This window comes from Punica granatum, chromosome 2 (genome assembly GCF_007655135.1).
Source record: "Punica granatum isolate Tunisia-2019 chromosome 2, ASM765513v2, whole genome shotgun sequence".
Lineage (NCBI taxonomy): Eukaryota > Viridiplantae > Streptophyta > Magnoliopsida > Myrtales > Lythraceae > Punica > Punica granatum.
The window spans coordinates 24507050-24525888 of record NC_045128.1 but is presented as its reverse complement, the minus strand read 5'-3'; the positions used below and the strand labels follow the sequence as shown (position 1 = coordinate 24525888).

General features: G+C 33.4%; 1 long non-coding RNA gene across 1 annotated transcript; it reads right to left on the bottom strand.

Moving 5' to 3' along the window:
* Window positions 1–13577: 13577 nt before the first annotated feature.
* Window positions 13578–18388, bottom strand: LOC116194087. Its single transcript, XR_004154344.1, has 2 exons — window positions 18127–18388; window positions 13578–14194 (listed from the first exon to the last, which is right to left on the bottom strand). It is a non-coding gene; the product is annotated as an uncharacterized LOC116194087 (long non-coding RNA).
* Between the last annotated feature and the right edge of the window lie 451 nt (window positions 18389–18839).

Below are 18839 nucleotides of genomic sequence, written 5' to 3'. Positions count from 1 at the left end.
GGAAGGTGGACACTCCCAAGCCGCGTTGCATTAGGCTTCGCGCACGCGTGCCCCGACGAGATGAAAATTCGGGTGCGCACACTACCATTGCCTTTCTCCCTCTCAATTTACCATCTTCCCTCTCAGAATATATTTTGATAGATTTTGTTTTACTTTTGGAATTAAAATAATAAATCTTTTTGAAAATTTAAAAAATGTCATGTGGGCATTTTTATGGGAATTTGAGGGGTAGAATTATATGAAACAAAATGTTTGATATTAAAAAAATTGAACAAAAAAAGAAGGGCAAATTACACAAAAAAACATAAATTTTGTAAAATGTCTTAGTTTTGTCATAAATTTTGTTTTGTAACAAAACAAACCATAAGTTTTCTAAATTGTCTCAAAAATGATCTCCGTTATAAATTCCGTCAATTTTGCATACGTGGACTGTTAACTTCAAACATAAATTAATAAACAAATAAGATAGGTTAAATAAAAAATTTTAAATTTTCAAAAAAGTATAAATTTCATCATAAATTTGGTATATAATGAAAAAAATCATATGATTTATCAAATGATGTGTAAACTTTGTGGGTCTCATGAAATCTACGTAGGCAAATAGACGACAAACTTAACAGAATGGTAACGGAAGGTCAAATCTGAGACGATTCTCAAAACATGTGGTTTTTTTTGTTACAAAACAAAATTTATGACAAAACTGATACGTTTTACAAAACTTAGGTTTTTTTGTGTAATTTGCCCAAAAAAGAATTAGGATAAAAAATAACTTTAAAGAGTTGAAGATCAAAGTTAAAATCTTCTGCAATAAAAAATCAGATAAAAGGACGAAAATAGAAAAATAATCAAATGTATTGAATAAAAATGAATCAAGAAAAAGGAAAAGGACCTAAACAGAAAAGTATTCAAAGGTATATGATATAAACGATAAAAGAATTAGAAAAATGATGAAAATAGAAAATCATCACCTAGAGGATCAAATATATAATTTTCGTTAATGTAAGCCACATATTTCAGATATAGGTTCACTTACTAATATTATAGTTGATTGCTGGACCCTATGCCAGCAGCTTGATGTCATCACCCCGAAACACACTTACAGAGAAGCAAACCAATGCGTTGATCCCCTAGCTAACTTAGGAGTTAATTCATCTAATAGCCTTGTTACTTTATTTTGTTCCCCTCCTTCTATTAGGAAGCTTTTATTCTATGATATTATGGGGCTTCCGTCCCCAAGAACTGTAAGCGCTTTGCGCACGACTGATTAATTTCTAATCCACCGTCTTTCTTTACCAAAACAAAAATTTTGAATCACAAATTGAAGGAATTGACCACAAAATTTTTCAATCAATTAGGACTCGGATCAATTCAGCAAAAAAAATTTCAGCGTGCTTAAGAAGTCAATTTAGAGCTAATTAAGACTAATTAGACCCAATCAAGCAAGATTCCAAACAATAGGAAGTCAAACACTCCTAATTAGACTTAATCAAGCAACAAATCGTCAAATTAGCTCCCCTAAGCCTATTTTAAAGAAAATTCCAGAATGTTACCAAGTCCAATTTCATGCTAATTTCACCTAATTAAGCTAATTCAAGTCTAATTACTCATAGGCAAGTTCATGATTAAGTTGATTACACACGATTTAAGCCTAATTAGACCCAATTGGCCCCAAATTAGACCAATTCACCACACGACCAGAATACAATCACGAGTAATTAAGCACGAATAAGCCCAATTAAAACCTAATTAGCACATAAAAAGACTCATTACAACTAATTACGATTAATTACAACTAATTATACACAAATTGACTCAATTAACACCAAATCAAGTCCAATTAACATGCAATTAGTCTTTCCTGAATACAATCAAGATTAATTAGCCAAGTTCGACCCTAATTAACCAAGATACCCCTCAATTAATCCTAATTAAACTATGATTCACACAATTTACCAACTGAGTCATCTAACCTATATATGTATTTAAGCTAATTAAGCACATAACAACCAAGACACAAGCTAGAGAGCTCGGCCTTGGTTTTGGACAGAGGTCTAAGAAGTCCTCTCACCTTAGTTTGGGCAATGGTTCGGACTTCCGAGCTCGGAAATAGTGAAATCGGACTCAAACACTTCAAATTCTACTAAATATCTATGAACTATAGGTGTTATTAGGGATTTTAGGGTTATTTTTTGGAGTTTCAAAACATGAATTGCCAAAAAGTCATTTTATGCTGAAAATGAACCCCTATTTACAGGCATAGGGGAGTCGAAGATCGTTTTACAAATACTGACAGTTCAGGGATAAAAAATGCAATTTATTTTTGAAAATTTGAGAGCTCTGGACGGATCCAACTATCCAAACCTGTCCGTTATGACAGTTGGCCTGCAAGCGCGGTTAGTACCCGCACCTCTGTACAGGGAAGCGAGAGCAAACCGCGCCCCTATCCTAAATATCCACCTCAGTGGGAGCTCACTTGAACAAGTTGAATTGGTTTGGTCGGGCAAAAATAACATATATGCCCTCAAACTTTCATAAACATCACATTTTCACCCCTTTCGAGATTTTAAAGCACATTTGACCGGAGAAAAATGATCAGAAAATATCCCTGGGTTTGTAACACATTTATTAATTAGGAACTACCCCGACATGAATATTTTCGCTACGTGAGAATATTGATTTCTCCTTCTTGAACTCTTGTCCTGCTAGATAAAATATACGAATCAAAGGATTTTAATTAGGGAAAATTTATTGCGTCTTTTTACTTGAAAAAATGATAGTTTCTGATGTACTTCAAAATATGAAAGAGTGTAACTAATACATTAGACTTATCAAAATATCACTTATGTATATTTATAGATATAAAAAATAAAAAAACGACATGTCATGCTTATATAAAAACTAATTAATATGGTGAAAAAAAAATTTCCAACATGTTGAGGAAGAACTGTTATCGTCATAATGAAATATTCGTTACAACTTACATGTTTGACTCTAACGAGGAACTGGAGTGAAAGAATGAGATGGCCATTCCATTCCATTTCACTCCATTCATGCATACCAAACACAACAACAACCAAGATGCTTTGGTTGTGTTTGGTTCACCAGAATCAAAAGGAATAGAATGGAATGGATATTTTGTCATTTCCTTCAATTCTTTTCTTTTTAGTTTGTCTTTTATGAGTTGGTAAGAGTACTCTATTAATATGATTTTTTTTTTCTCCAACTTTGATCGACCTTCTCAAAAATCAGCCGTTAGGGTTTGCAGTCGTCTATCAAGATTTTTCATTCCCGTCACTCTGAAATGCTATAATCAGATATACGGAAAGCAGAATGTCTTGGATTTTGTGGAAATTTCAAGATATAGAGAACTACAAATAAATACAGAAAAATAATTTTATTACAAAATATTATAATATTATGAAATCACAATTACATGAAATAAACTCGTCTTACATATCAAAACAAGATATATAATTTGGGGGGAAATATAAAGAATAGAAAACGATTAGTAGGCAATACGTTTTCAGAAAATTCTCTTGAGGATAGATAATATCCCGCAAAATACAGCGCGACTTCAATGGAATTATCCAACCTTGGGATACAATGCCCACAAGGAGTAGTCGTGGCTGCAAACAGTACACTCCCTCACTAGAACCCAACCCAAAAACAATATATAAAATATACCGTATGAAATATATATGGATTCATATAAATGTTATGCTCTAAAACTCATGGAACACCCACATTCCGTGTTTATATATATATATATATATATATATATATATGAGACATATAGAACAGTCTTGTAAGTGCCTTGGACGGCTAATTGACTTCAAAGAAAATGATCAAATGGACTAAATGAATGTCAAATTTAAGGAGTCGATTGACCACTAAATTGGATAATGGTCATTCAAATTCAATACAAATAAATAAGGTCAAGTTTTAATTCTAATAAATCAATTATTATGGAAGGATATGGCATTTTTTTTTAAGTTTTTGGATATGAATAAATATGAAGATTTATTTGGTAAAGATAGAATCAAACTTATGCTACCAATATATATATAAGTACTGGATAATCATAAAAAGGATTACCAAAAGAGTTTTACATTACTATGGTCGCACATGGAAGGTAATTGTACTCGTAATATCATGGTTGTACATGGAAGGTAATATGCACAAAACTTTCTTAGGAGAACCTATGACAGCTATCATTATATAGGTTCGGCAATAATTCTTATGGACCTTAATAAGTAACTCTGGTAATTAATTAATCTGTCCTGGAAAAATTACTTTAGAAACCAATCTAGGCAACGTTGTCCTTAAATTACCATATTCTTAAAGCCCATGGGGATAACTCTAAATCTGTTTTTCATTGGTATTAACGTCACCTTTTTAGAAATGAAGAAGTAATTTTGGTCTAGACATTGTGTGTTTCTCAAGATTGTAGACGAGGATTAAGCAGCATCGCTGACGTGTTTTCTACTATATGCTTGTGAGAGGTTCATGGATGCCATGTTGTATTTTAGAACATTTATCATCTTGTAAGACGGCAAAATCAAAATTTTTAGGAAATATTATATCAAATATTGAATATAATATATATGTCTGCTCAGATTTTATTTTTCAATGTGAACCCGGGTATCCGGAGGCTCAATTGGATTCTGATTAATCAAGTCGAGTCGGATCGGCCCACTAAGTAGTAAAGGCCTCACAGCGTGGATTTTCTGCATTAACAAAAAGTCGAACCCGAGACCTTGCTTAAGCGGAACAAACGTCGAGCCGCTTGAACCAATCCACATTGATAGCTGTCGAAATTGCCTGTGGTGGTTTGTTTAGATTTAGGGATTTCAATTTGATTTTCTTTTCCCCTAAATTCTCATATTTCATTGTTTCTCTCACCACCAATTTATAGATTTCCATGGAAAATCTCTATCGAAAATTTCCCCTTTTTTTTCGATAAGCAAAAAATTCCACTTAAAATTACAGCAATTGCTATTATACCTTAGCGTATAATTATTTTAAAATTTTATAGAATGGTCACTTTCTTAAAGTATGTCTTTGATTTTTTTTTCAAATCTAATACATATTTAATTTTTTTTAATCATGCTGTATGATTTTTAGGAAAATAGATTTAGTCTTATAACTTTTATCACAATTCTATTTTCATCCTATTTATATTTTTTAATTTTTTTGTGTTGCATGTTTCATTACTTTTTTATTTTCATTCTTCCGTTACTTGGATTGTATGTGAAACCTTATTAGAAGCCCACTTCAAGAGTATGTATTATGTATAATAGATATACCACGTACCATTGGGTCACATAATATATGAAAATTTTATTTTTATTAATAATAGAATTTTTTGTGATATTTCTAAAAATCTATGATAAATTGGGGATCTCTTACTAGCTAGGCATATGTCATGCGATATACCCGTTACATATAACATTCTCTAAGCCCACGTGTAAATAATTAAATTTTCCTTTCCCATTGGCTTCAAATCATATCCACATTGCGATTCATTTAGATATCCATTAGCCAATTGAGTTAATATGTATGTGTTACGGCTGGAAAAATCTAGTATTGAAGACGTGCAAGATTTTTCATTCCCGTCACTCTGAAAAGCTATAATCAGATATATGGAAAGCAGAATGTCGTGAATTTTGTGGAAATTTCAAGATATAGAGAACTAAAATAAATACAGAAAAAAAATAATTTTGTCACAAAATATTATAATATTATGAAATCACAATTACATGAAATAAACTCATCTAACATATCAAAACAAGAGATATAATTTGGGGGGAAATATAAAGAATTGAAAACGATTAATAGGCAATATGTTTCCAGAAAATTCTCTTGAGGATAGATAATTCCCTGCAAAATGCAGCGTGACTTCAATGGAATTATTCAACATTGGGATACAATGCCCACAAGGAGTAGTTGTGGCTGCAAACACTACACTCCCTCACTAGAACCCAACCCAAAAACAATATATAAAATATACCGTATGAAATATATATGGATTCAAATAGATGTTATGCTCTAAAACTCATGAAACACCCACATTCCGTGTTTATATATATATATATATATATATATATTGGACAATCTTGTAAGTGCCTTGAACGGCTAATTGACTTCAAAGAAAATGATCAAATGGACTAAATGAATTATATGTCAAATTTAAGGAATCGATTGACCACTAAATTGGATAATGGTCATTCAAATTCAACACAAATAAATAAGGTCAAGTTTTAATCTACTAATAAATCAATTATTATTATTATTATTGTTATTGTTATTATTATTGTTATTGTTATTATTGTTATTATTATTATTATTATTATTATTATTATTATTATTATTATTGTTATTGTTGTTATTGTTATTATTGTTATTATTATTATTATTATTATTGTTATTATTGTTATTATTGTTACACGACAACAGAATATCAAGGCAATCAACTGATCGATAAATAAAAATTTCGGGCTAAGTACCGTAACCTTATGGAATTTATTGAATATTCTGAAGCAAGAAGTTCTCCTAGCCAAGGAGAGAAACGAAAAATAGGACATTATCAAGATATTCATAGAATTTTCACGGTAACTTTCATTGACCATTACTTCCTAATTCATAGTCATCAGATCAATTGTAAGTTATCGTGCCAACTACCAGAACTGTATTAATGATAGTCGTGTTATTGATGATCACATCATCAAAACAAAATCGATTAGGCGCACTGGGTAGGAGCAGGATGTTGCCAGTGGCACTTGTCGGGGAGCTGAAGGGCGAGGTTGAGGTCGATGCCGAGGGAAGGTGAGGCCCAGTATTTGTATAGGCAGCAAAAATCAGCATGCTTCATCAAATCGCAGCACTCTGCAGTGGGCTCTGGTGGGTTCGGTGGCTTAGCCGCTGGCAGGCAGGCCTCGACTCCATACCGGGGCACGTTGCATATGCTTTCCATCTGGGAGTGGGCCACGGCGGCCAACATGACCAATATGGACGCGATTACTATACTAGCGCGGGCATCCATATTGGCTGTATGTTGTGCTTCACTATCTCAATTTCTAATGCAATATGTGGCTATTGTTATGGACTTTTGCTAGTGATAGGGATTTGGGGTTCGGGAATGGTATATATAGCCCGACAATTTTTTCTTTTTCAACAAAATATGGCAATTTGTTTAAGTTTTTGGATATGAATCAATATGAAGATTTATTTGGTAATGATAGAATCAAACTTATGCATATATATATATATGTGTGTGTACTGGATAATCATAAAAAGGATTACCAAAAGAGTTTTACATTATTATGGTCGTACATGGAAGGTAATTGTACTCGTAATATCATGGTTGTACATGGAAGGTAATATGCACAAAACTTTCTTAGGAGAACCTATCACAGCTACCATTATATAGGTCCGGTGATAATTCTTATGGACCTTAATAAGTAACTCTGGTAATTAAATAATCTGTCCTGGAAAAATTACTTTAGAAACCAATCTAGGCAACGTTGTCCTTAAATTACTATATTCTTAAAGCCCATGGGGATAACTCTAAATCTGTTTTTCATGGGTATTAACATCACCTTTTTAGAAATGAAGAAGTAAATTTGGTCTAGACATTGTGTGGCTCTCAAGATTGCAGACGAGGATAGAGCAGCATCGCTGACGTTTTTTCTACTAGATGCGTGTGAGAGTTTCATGGATGTCATGCTGTATTTTAGAACATTTATCATCTTTTAAGACAACAAAATCAAAGTTTCTAGGAAATATTATATCAAATATTAAATATAATATATATGTCTGCTCAGATTTTATTTTTCAGTGTAAACCATGGTATTCGGATACTTAATTGGACCCCGACTAATCCAGTCGAGCCGAGTCGGTCTACTAAGGGGTAATGCGCTCCCAGCGTGAATTTCCTGTATGTACAAGTAATCGAATCCGAGATCTTACTTAAGCGGAACAAGCGCCGAACCGTTTGAACCAACCCACACTGGTATCTGTCGAAATTGCTTGCGGTGGTCTGTTCAAATTTTAGGTATTTTGATTTGATTTTTTTCCCTAAATTCTCACATTTCCTTGTTTCTCTCACCACCAATTTATAGATTTCCAAAGAAAATTTCTGTCGAAAATTTCCCAGCAAAAAAAATTACAGCAATTGCTATTATACCTTAAGGTATAATTATTTTAAAATTTTCTAGAATGGTTCCTTTCTTAAAATATATCTTTGATTTTTTTTTTCTTCAAAACTAATAGGTATTTAATTTTTTCTGAAGCATGCTGTATAATTTTTAGGAAAATAGGTTGTCTTATAACTTTTATCATAATTCTATTTTCATCCTATTTCTATTTTTAAATTTTTTGGAATGAATATTTTGTCATTTCCTTCAGTTTCTTTTCTTTTATTTAGTCTTTTATGAGTTGGTAATTGTGCTCCATTAAGATCATTTTTTTCCAAATTTGATGGAGTTTTATTTCCTTTGAAAAAGTTTTTTTCTTTTTGATAAATCCCTTTTGAAAAACTTAAGTACTGCACATTCCATCATTTCAACTCCTTTTTATTTAAGGATGATATGATATATTTTCTTTGCACTTCAAGTATATAAATACATGTATAAATTGAAATCTTGATAAACAAGTTCATCATTTTTAATTACATGCATCCATATTGTTAAATTCAACTAAAAAAATCATTTTTCTTCAATACAATTGTATTTTACATTGTAGAATCAATTGCACTATTTACCATTCAATTCCGACATACCAAACGTACCTTTTGAAATATCAGCCATCAGAGTTTGCGGTCCTTTATCAAGATTTTTCATCCCATCACTCTGAAAAGCTATAATCAAATATACGGAAAGTAGAATCTCGCGGATGTTGTGGAAATTTCGAGATATAGAGAATTACAAATAAATATAGAAAAATAAATTTGTCACAAAATATTATAATATTATGGAATCACAATTACAGGAAATAAACTTGTCTAACATATCAAAACAAGAGATATAATTTGAGGGAAAACATAAAGAATTGAAAACGATTAGTGGGCAAAGTGTTTCTAGGAAATTTTCTTGAGGTTATTTAATGGCCCACAAAATGCAGCGCAGCTTCAATGGAATTATCCAATCTCGGGATACAATGCCCACTAGGAGTAGTCGTGGCTGCAAAGACTACAATCCCTCACTATAACCCAACCCAAAAAAACAATATATAAAATATACTATATGAAATATATATGGATTCAAATATATTTTATGCTTTAAAACTCATGAAACACCCACATTCTGGGTTTATATATACGGGACATTTAAGACAATCTTGTAAATGCCTTGAATGGCTAATTGACTTCAAAGAGAACGATCAAATAAATTAAATGAATTAAATGTCAAATTTAAGGAGTCAATTGACCATTGCGGGCAAGCTTTAATCTATTAATAAATCAATTATTCTATTAATAGTTTTATTAAGTTTGGAGTCTGATTAAATATACTATATTCATCAAAATTTCTAGTTATATCTTCAATCCTCTTCTGTAACTCATATAATTCCTTTTCCGATAGGTCCATAGTATTATTATTTCGTTTTCTATCCATCTTGTACTCATTCAATAATTTAATAACTTGTATATTAAACCTTGAAGGATCTTCTTTCTCTATGCTTTTAGCTTCTATATCCCTGTATAAGTCATCCCAAAACTCATTAATGATAGTCTTACTATAATATCTTAAATTTCCATACCTCATATTCGACAATTTGAATATAGTATCTATTAAATTTTGCCTTTTATTAGCTAAGGCGTTGCCCTTACGATCGGTTATGATCATCATTATGTATTTATTTTTTCTTTGTAGTTTTTTTAACTCTTCTTTCGAGTGGGCAGGTGTTTAGGTGCGGGAGCGGGACTGTATTATTCTCCTAAAGGGTGGCACACATTAGAGATGCATTTTATGAATTAAATGTCAAATTTAAGGAGTCAATTGACCATTAAATTGGATAATGGTCATTCAAATTCAATACAAATAATTAAGGGCAACCTTTACTCTATTAATAAATCAATTATTATTATTATTATTATTATTATTATTTAATTATATATTTATTATACAACAGCGGAATATCAAGGCAATCAACTGATCGATAAATAAAAATTTCGGGCTAAGTATCGTAACCTTGTGGAATTTATTGAGTATTCTGAAGCAAGAAGAAGTTCTCCTAGCCAAGGAGAGAAACGAAAAATAGGACATTATCAAGATATTCATAGAATTTTCACGGTAACTTTCATTGACCATTACTTCCTAATTCATAGTCATCAGATCAATTGTAAGTTATCGTGCCAACTACCAGAACTGTATTAATGATAGTCGTGTTATTGATGATCACATCATCAAAACAATTAATCGATTAGGCGCACTGGGTAGGAGCAGGATGTTGCCAGTGGCACTTGTCGGGGAGCTGAAGGGCGAGGTTGAGGTCGATGCCGAGGGAAGGTGAGGCCCAGTATTTGTATAGGCAGCAAAAATCAGCATGCTTCATCAAATCGCAGCACTCTGCAGTGGGCTCTGGTGGGTTCGGTGGCTTAGCCGCTGGCAGGCAGGCCTCGACTCCATACCGGGGCACGTTGCATATGCTTTCCATCTGGGAGTGGGCCACGGCGGCCAACATGACCAATATGGACGCGATTACTATACTAGCGCGGGCATCCATATTGGCTGTATGTTGTGCTTCACTATCTCAATTTCTAATGCAATATGTGGCTATTGTTATGGACTTTTGCTAGTGATAGGGATTTGGGGTTCGGGAATGGTATATATAGCCCGACAATTTTTTCTTTTTCGACAAAATATGGCAATTTTTTTAAGTTTTTGGATATGAATCAATATGAAGATTTATTTGGTAATGATAGAATCAAACTTATGCATATATATATATGTGTGTGTACTGGATAATCATAAAAAGGATTACCAAAAGAGTTTTACATTATTATGGTCGTACATGGAAGGTAATTGTACTCGTAATATCATGGTTGTACATGGAAGGTAATATGCACAAAACTTTCTTAGGAGAACCTATCACAGCTACCATTATATAGGTCCGGTGATAATTCTTATGGACCTTAATAAGTAACTCTGGTAATTAAATAATCTGTCCTGGAAAAATTACTTTAGAAACCAATCTAGGCAACGTTGTCCTTAAATTACCATATTCTTAAAGCCCATGGGGATAACTCTAAATCTGTTTTTCATGGGTATTAACATCACCTTTTTAGAAATGAAGAAGTAATTTTGGTCTAGACATTGTGTGGCTCTCAAGATTGCAGACGAGGATAGAGCAGCATCGCTGACGTTTTTTCTACTAGATGCGTGTGACCTGTTCGTGGATGCGATGTTATATTTTAGAACATTTATCAATTTTGTAAGACGACAAAATCAAAATTTCTAGGAAATATTATATCAAATGTTGAATACAATATATATGTCTATTCAAATTTTAATTTTCGGTGTGAACCTTGGTATCCGCATACTCAATTGTACCCCAATTAATCCAGTCGAGCCGGGTCAGCCCACTAAGGGATAAAGCTCTCACAACATGGATTTTATGCATTCACAAGGAGTCGAATCCGATACCTTCCTTAAGCGGATCAAACACCAAATTGCTTGAAGCAACCCACATTGGTATCTGTCAAAATTGCTTGTGGTGGTCTATTCAGATTTTAGGGATTTTGATTTGATTTTTTTTCCTTAAATTCTCATATTTCCTTGTTTCTCTCACCACGAATTTATAGATTTCCAAGGAAAATTTCTGTCAAAAATTCCCCCTTTTTTTCGGTAAGCAAAAAATTCCACTTAAAATTACAGCAATTGCTATTATACCTTAAGCTATAGTTATTTTAAAATTTTCTAGGATGGTCACTTTCTTAAAAGTATGTATTTGATTTTTTTTTTAAATCTAATATGCATTTAATTTTTTTTGAATCACTCTGTATAATTTTTACGAAAATTGATTTAGTCTTATAACGTTTATCACAATTCTATTTTCATCCTATTTCTATTTTTAAAATTTTTTGTGCTGCATGTTTCATTACTTTTTTATTTTCATTCTTTCTTTACTTAGATTGTATGTGAAATCTTATTAGAAGCCCACTTCAAGAGTAGGTATTATGTATAATGGATATACCACGTAGTATTGTGTCACAAAACATATGAAAATTTTATTTTTATTAATAATAGATTTTTTGTGATATTTCTAAAAACCTATGCTAAATTGGGGAACTCTTACTGGCTAGGCATATGTCACGCGATATACCCGTTACATATAAGACTTTCTTGCTCACTAGGCAAGGACTGCTAAAGAAAATTTCAATTAACTGAAATATCAAAAAACCACACTAAAGGCAATTCCAAATATTTTTAAAAAAAGCCAAATATTTTATGTTTGTTGTGATTTAATTTCGTAAAATGATTGGATTAGGTTTCGGTCTAAATAACAAACCAAAAGCTTACCAAAAATAAAAAAGAAGAAAAGAAAAAACATTCTCCGAGCGCATGTATAAATAATTAAAATTTTCTTTCCCAGCTTCAAATCATATCCACAATACGATTCATTTAGATATCCATGCCAATTGAGTTAATATGTACGTGTTACGGCAGGAAAAATCTAGCCCTGAAAATGGGCAAGTCGCGCGTGTGTCAAGAACCTCGACCTTGCAAGGAAAAGAAAGCTTCGTATGGGTTAGTTCGTAACGGAAACCTCGCACTTTTTTTTTTAATGTTTTCGGTCTCAGTTCGATTCGAGTTCTAAAAGATAGAACCCGAAACCGAACCGTAATATGTAAGGATACTGGCCGGTTCCAGATCCGAGCCAATATTCGAAGAACCTGAGCCGAACTTGTAATTTGGTTTGGGTCGGTTCGGGTTTTTGGTTCTACCCTAACCATGGACACCGCTACATGTCATAGATTGCAGTCTGGGACTCTCCTGCACCATGACCGCGGTATAGTGCTCTTCACGGTTGTCAAAATAAATAAATAAATAAATAAACAAAAAAAAAAAAACAAGAATCTGTTGTCTTGTAGAGTTTGGGCTCTTAACCCGTAATCAGGAGCCCCATGAACGGGGTCACGGACCCCAGCGGGCCTCCAAATAAAATACTCAACTCTATTTTCATCCGAAATTTTGATTCCATTCAAAAGACGAATTGTTTATGATGTATAATTTACATCCAGGTTGCTCCACTTTTTTTTTTTTTCAATTCAATAACACAATCATTATTTTTTTTTATTTTTTTAATATAATAATAAATTCTCTCGTGTACCTTTTCTTAACTACTATTATAATTAATTTTTTAATACTAAATTCTCTTAACTATTCATTACTTTTTTCGCAAGTTAATAATACAATCATTACTTTTTTGATCTTTTTCCTGAATTTAATAATAAATTTTCACATATACTTTTTCTAACCATTATTATAATTCCACTTGAATATGTATATAAATATTCGGAGTAGAGGGCAGTTAAATTCCATCCCATCATCAAACGCCACCTAAATCACGCCAAATAATCCACCAAAAACAAGCCTTATCAATTTGCAATATTATTTTTCACATACTAATCATATAAATATCACATGACAACCTTTAATCATAAACATATTATAAAAATCAACACGCTCCATCATCATCGAGATTAATGTTAATATGGTCCCATCATCACGAAAGCTTCATCGATTCATTAGCAACTGGAAGGAGGAGGATGAGCAAGGTGGCACTTGTCAGGAATCTGAATGGCGAGCTTGGGGTCCACTCCGAGAGAAGGCAGCAAAGGTGAGTCTCGGTACGAGTACAGGCAGCAGAAGTCGGCATCCTTCATTGACGCACAGCACTCCGACGTCGGTGGTGGTGGGCTGGGTGGCTTAGCTGCCGGAAGGCAGGCCTGAAGCCCTGAAAGGGGGACGTTGCATATGGTAATCTCGGAGTTGGCCACGGCAGCAAACATGACCAGTACGGACACGATTACAATGTTAGCGCGGGTATCCATATCCATTTGCGTTGTTCCTCTCTATCTTTATAATGCAATGGCTATATTATGGACTTTTTGCTGGTGACAGAGATTTGGGGTATGGGAATACGTTTATATAGCCAGACCAATTTATTTGGTAGAGCGAAGGACAAACTTTTTCTGCCAAAAGAAATTTCCGAGAGGTTTAGCTTACAAATTAATGCTATAATATATATATGGAGAGAGAGTAAAACTGCCAACCAAGTTAATTTATGACCATATTAAATGCTTACTGAATTGAAAAAACTAATCACTGTAGAGAAAATCTGCCTATTCACTATCTATATATATATATACACACACACAGTAGGTTATTAAAGCAGTGCGTTGCACGAATTTTTTTATATAAAATTTAATATTTAATATTAAATATTAATACAACTATATTTATATATTTATATGTTTTTAAACTATGTAAACTTATAAATTTCATACTCACGCTAGAGCTCATAAGCATATAATTCATGTAAACTATTTTTTAGGGATGATCTCATTTATCCATTCAATTTATCAGAAAGTAATTATAAAATTCAAAAAATACAAAATTCATAACTTTGGTTAATGAAAGAAAGATTAATGGTCATATAGACTCTAAATTTTTACCATTAGGTACTTGTTATTGTCTTTTCCTCACTCATATTTCATATATTGCGTTTTGTAAATTTGAATAATCTTAGACAAATTGACTAATCATTTCAATGAGAGATTTACTTAATTTCAACTTTCATAAGGCTAATAATGATTATTATATTAAGTAGAGTTTGATAATTTTAATTTCATTATAATAATGCATATTTATTTAATAATAAAATAGCAGTTGCTTATAGAATAATAATAAGTCATTAGAATTCTTTCATAATGTTTCTTTTGGATGATTTTCTTTAGTTGCAATAATAACTAATATTATTCAATTTTCATATAAAATAATAATTTATTAATAAATTTATTATTCTATCCCTATTTAATAGGATGTGATACAATTATATATATATATAGATATATATATATATAAGCAATTAATGTCTCAAATAAGTGGATTAAGTGTTAACATTTTCCAAAAAAATTTAAAATTAAAACTATAAATAAAACTAATACATATTTTATTTGATATCAGTATATTTAATCGGTTATAGGTTTGATTAGAGGACTTGGACCAACAAAACCGTATCTTGCGTATGCACTTGCTTTAATTCCCATTCGGCCTAATAAACCTGTTTAATGAATCGTTGTAATTGTGAAATCAATTTTCGTCAGCATAGACCGGTTAATAACTTAAATCGGATTTATTAGCTTGTTTATAAATCGAAAATATCCGTGAAATAAGTTTTTTGTAACATGATAAATTAACTTGGAAAATAAATCCGTGTAATAAAACGATCTGATAATCTAATCTCGGGTTCCTTAAATTGTATTTACGCGCTTAAAGCCATTTACACTTGATTTTGGAAAGCTTGAACTCTTTCTCAGTTTAGCCCCTGCTTTTCTCACTGTTTTCAAATCTTCTCGGAACTTTGAAAATCGTTTCGGCTCAGTCGTACGTCGTTGGGCTACAAAGGTTATCCAGATCAGTCACTGAACTCTCAGAACAGTTCCAGCTCAGTCCAGGGGCATTTTTCTGAAGTTTCAGCTCTGTCCCAGGCTTTCTGGACAACTCAAAATCAGTCCTTGGACATTTTAAACCGCTCAGGAACAGCTCATGAACTTTCTGAATTATTTCAGGTCAGTACAAAGACATTCTTCGCAAATTCAAATGAGTCCTCTGACTTTCTGGACTGTCCAGAACAAGCCCGAACTGTCCAGATTTAGAGGATGGTCTGGGGAACTTTCTGGATTTTCACGAATCAGTCCCTGAGCACTTTTCAAAGTTATGAAACCAAAACCTGAACCTGAGAAGCTGTTTCAAATCAGACTTACTTCATCAAAAATCATAAAATTGTGATAACGTGATCCGGTTGAGGAATTTGACCCTAAGATTTGCTTAATAAATCGATTAATTTGTGATTCGATTGATCAGTTTGACTTGAACATTCACTAAATAAATTGATTAATTCGTGTAAGTGGAAATTAGTGGGATAAATATACGTGACTTGATTAATTTTTTGACCCTAAATTTGCATTATAAACCGATCAATGTGTATGTGAAGATTACGGCAGAAAGGAATGTATCCTAGGGAAAATAACATCATGAAGCATGAAAATTTTCTGATTTTTGCACTGCAGCACAAAACCAAAATTTCATGATACAACACAAATTTGTTTTTCCACTGCATAACGTAGCGACTTTTTTCGGGCTAATTTTGCACAAATAGAAACATAAGGGACTTAAAACAAAGTAAAAAATAATATAAAATTTAAAAAGAAATGGAAGAGTTGGATGGAGAAAGGGGTGGGGCGCCCCTGCCAGCCACCCACCCGTCGATTGAGGTCGCCGGTCGGCTCAGACCACGCCGGTTGTGCAAACCCTTATCCGGCCACAACATTGTGGGGGACGTGGAAACGTGCGGAGAAGGGAGTCGTCACTTTCCTTTTTGGCCTGAGGCCCAAGGGCCAAAAAGATTCTAGTGTCTAGGGTGCATTATAGGATATCTACTAGGCTCATTAAGGTCGTAATCCAATCGGAACCGAAGTTCCGAGTTCGGGGGTCCTATTACGATTGAGTGTTCTCGATCGCCCAAGAATCAGTCCTCAGCTTGTCTATGGTTGTCATATTTCAATTATTTACCGAATGCTTAAGGTCTCACACATTCTCACACAAATGATCTAATAGGTAATCGACTTGGCCGTATTGATTCATTTACTCGGAATGAGCCTTAGACACTTACGAGACTCGAAAGAGGACTTTCCAAACACATATGTAAACAACCTATTTGTGTCTTGCCTAAACTCAAAGAATTAAACAAGTTTAAGTGAATTAGACCTTAGATAGACCCATCGGCGATGTTTGGACGTTAGCAAAGGATAGGAAATAGGAGGGGGAAATTATGGGATTTTAATCCTAAGGATAACTTTAATTTTTATCTTGTGTTTGGAGCAAACTAAGATATTTGGGATATTTGGATAGAATATGTGGGAAGGATATAGCCATGGAATGACCAATATAAGTATATTAGGGTATAGCCATGTTGTTTAAGTATATTAATGGCCATTTTTTTCAACCAAGATCAATGCGGGCTCCGTTGAGGACCAAGACACCTTAACCAAAATCCAACCCGACACGACCTTGATAAAAAGCACTGTAGAGGCCTAACAACCTTGACCGAAATCAATTCGAATTAATGCGAGCTTGACCAAGAAAGCATGGACTCGATTACCTCGATCGGATTCAAACCATCTTAACTCTATTTAGGTCACTTGAGCCTCGAACTGAGAGCAAGCTCGATGACCGAGTTTTGTTGACTTCGATTCAGGCCACCCTAGCCTCCATCCATTCATGAATAAATATCAGAAGTCCATGAAGTGCAAAACCATCAAACACCACAAAATTATGTGATGCATTTACATAAAACTAAAAGCAACAGATATATACTAATCAACCAGTCAATAGCTGGCAAAGGTATCCCAAAGCAAATCTATAAATATCAACCCATCAACGTAGTCTTGGAGCAATAAAATTAAACTAGTGCAACCAAGTCATTAGTGCATTAGTAACCTGTTATCTACAATTACTTATCCATCCACAAAAACCTAGATGAAACAACACCTATCCAACTCAATCAATCAACAGTCTCTTTCCTAACATCCTTTTGAAATCCATCCTCAATCGCGTAATAAGCAATCAACATATGCTTTTCGAATTCATCTTCAAAGCTCCACAGTAAACACGAACGAAAACAAAATCCAAATCAAAAGACAACAAAAAATTCCCATCTAACAGTAAAAACCAAACAACATTCCCAATATTTCAAAATTCATTCCAAAAATTCGAAAACCTAGAATTGAAACCCTAAAATTTGTCCACTTAAAAATCGAAAAATTGAGGGATAATACCAAAAATTGACTACAAACAATGAGAGAATGAACAAGAGACGGCCCGCTCGAGGTAGAAGATTCACCTGAAAGTGCTGAGCAGCTGAGATTGCAAGATTGGGAGAGAAACTGTTTCGAGAAGGAAATCGAGAGCTTGGAGGTTTGCAAGCGAATGACGAGATGATAGTTTTCAGGTGGCCGTTGGTGGAGAGCTTCATTGTCCTCGTCAAGGTCGTTGTCGCTCTAAGCTGTATCTGAAGAGAGTCTAAGGAAGATGAATTTGTGTTGGGTGCAATTAGACTTAAATGACAATGGCATAATTGTCATTTCAATCTAAATTAAATCCTTATCCGGACCAAACCCACCCCCGGGCTGGATTCGGGCTTTAAGTGATAATCCCGTCCAATCCTCCGACATGTTATGTCCTAGTTGTAACCAAACGCCAGATTAGGATTCGAAAAATCCTATCAGGAGTTTTATTCGGATGAAAAAACGTGTCCATAGTGGGGGTGGACTATGAAGTGTAAGTGGACCCAAGTGAATTGCGCTTTATATAGGCCCGATCTGTAAGTGGATTTGCAAATAGCAAAATCCAAATAGATTGGTCCCCATATGGTCTCAAGTATAAGTCAATTTCATAAATAAAACAATAAAAAAAATAAAAAAAAAAACTAGACTCAAGTGGATTGGACCCTATATGGGTACTGGTGTGCATGCGGCTAGCCTAATTAATATGGGTGGGATTTACGTAGGCCCAAATATACTTATTCATTGTCAATTCGATTAGTCTACATATTCA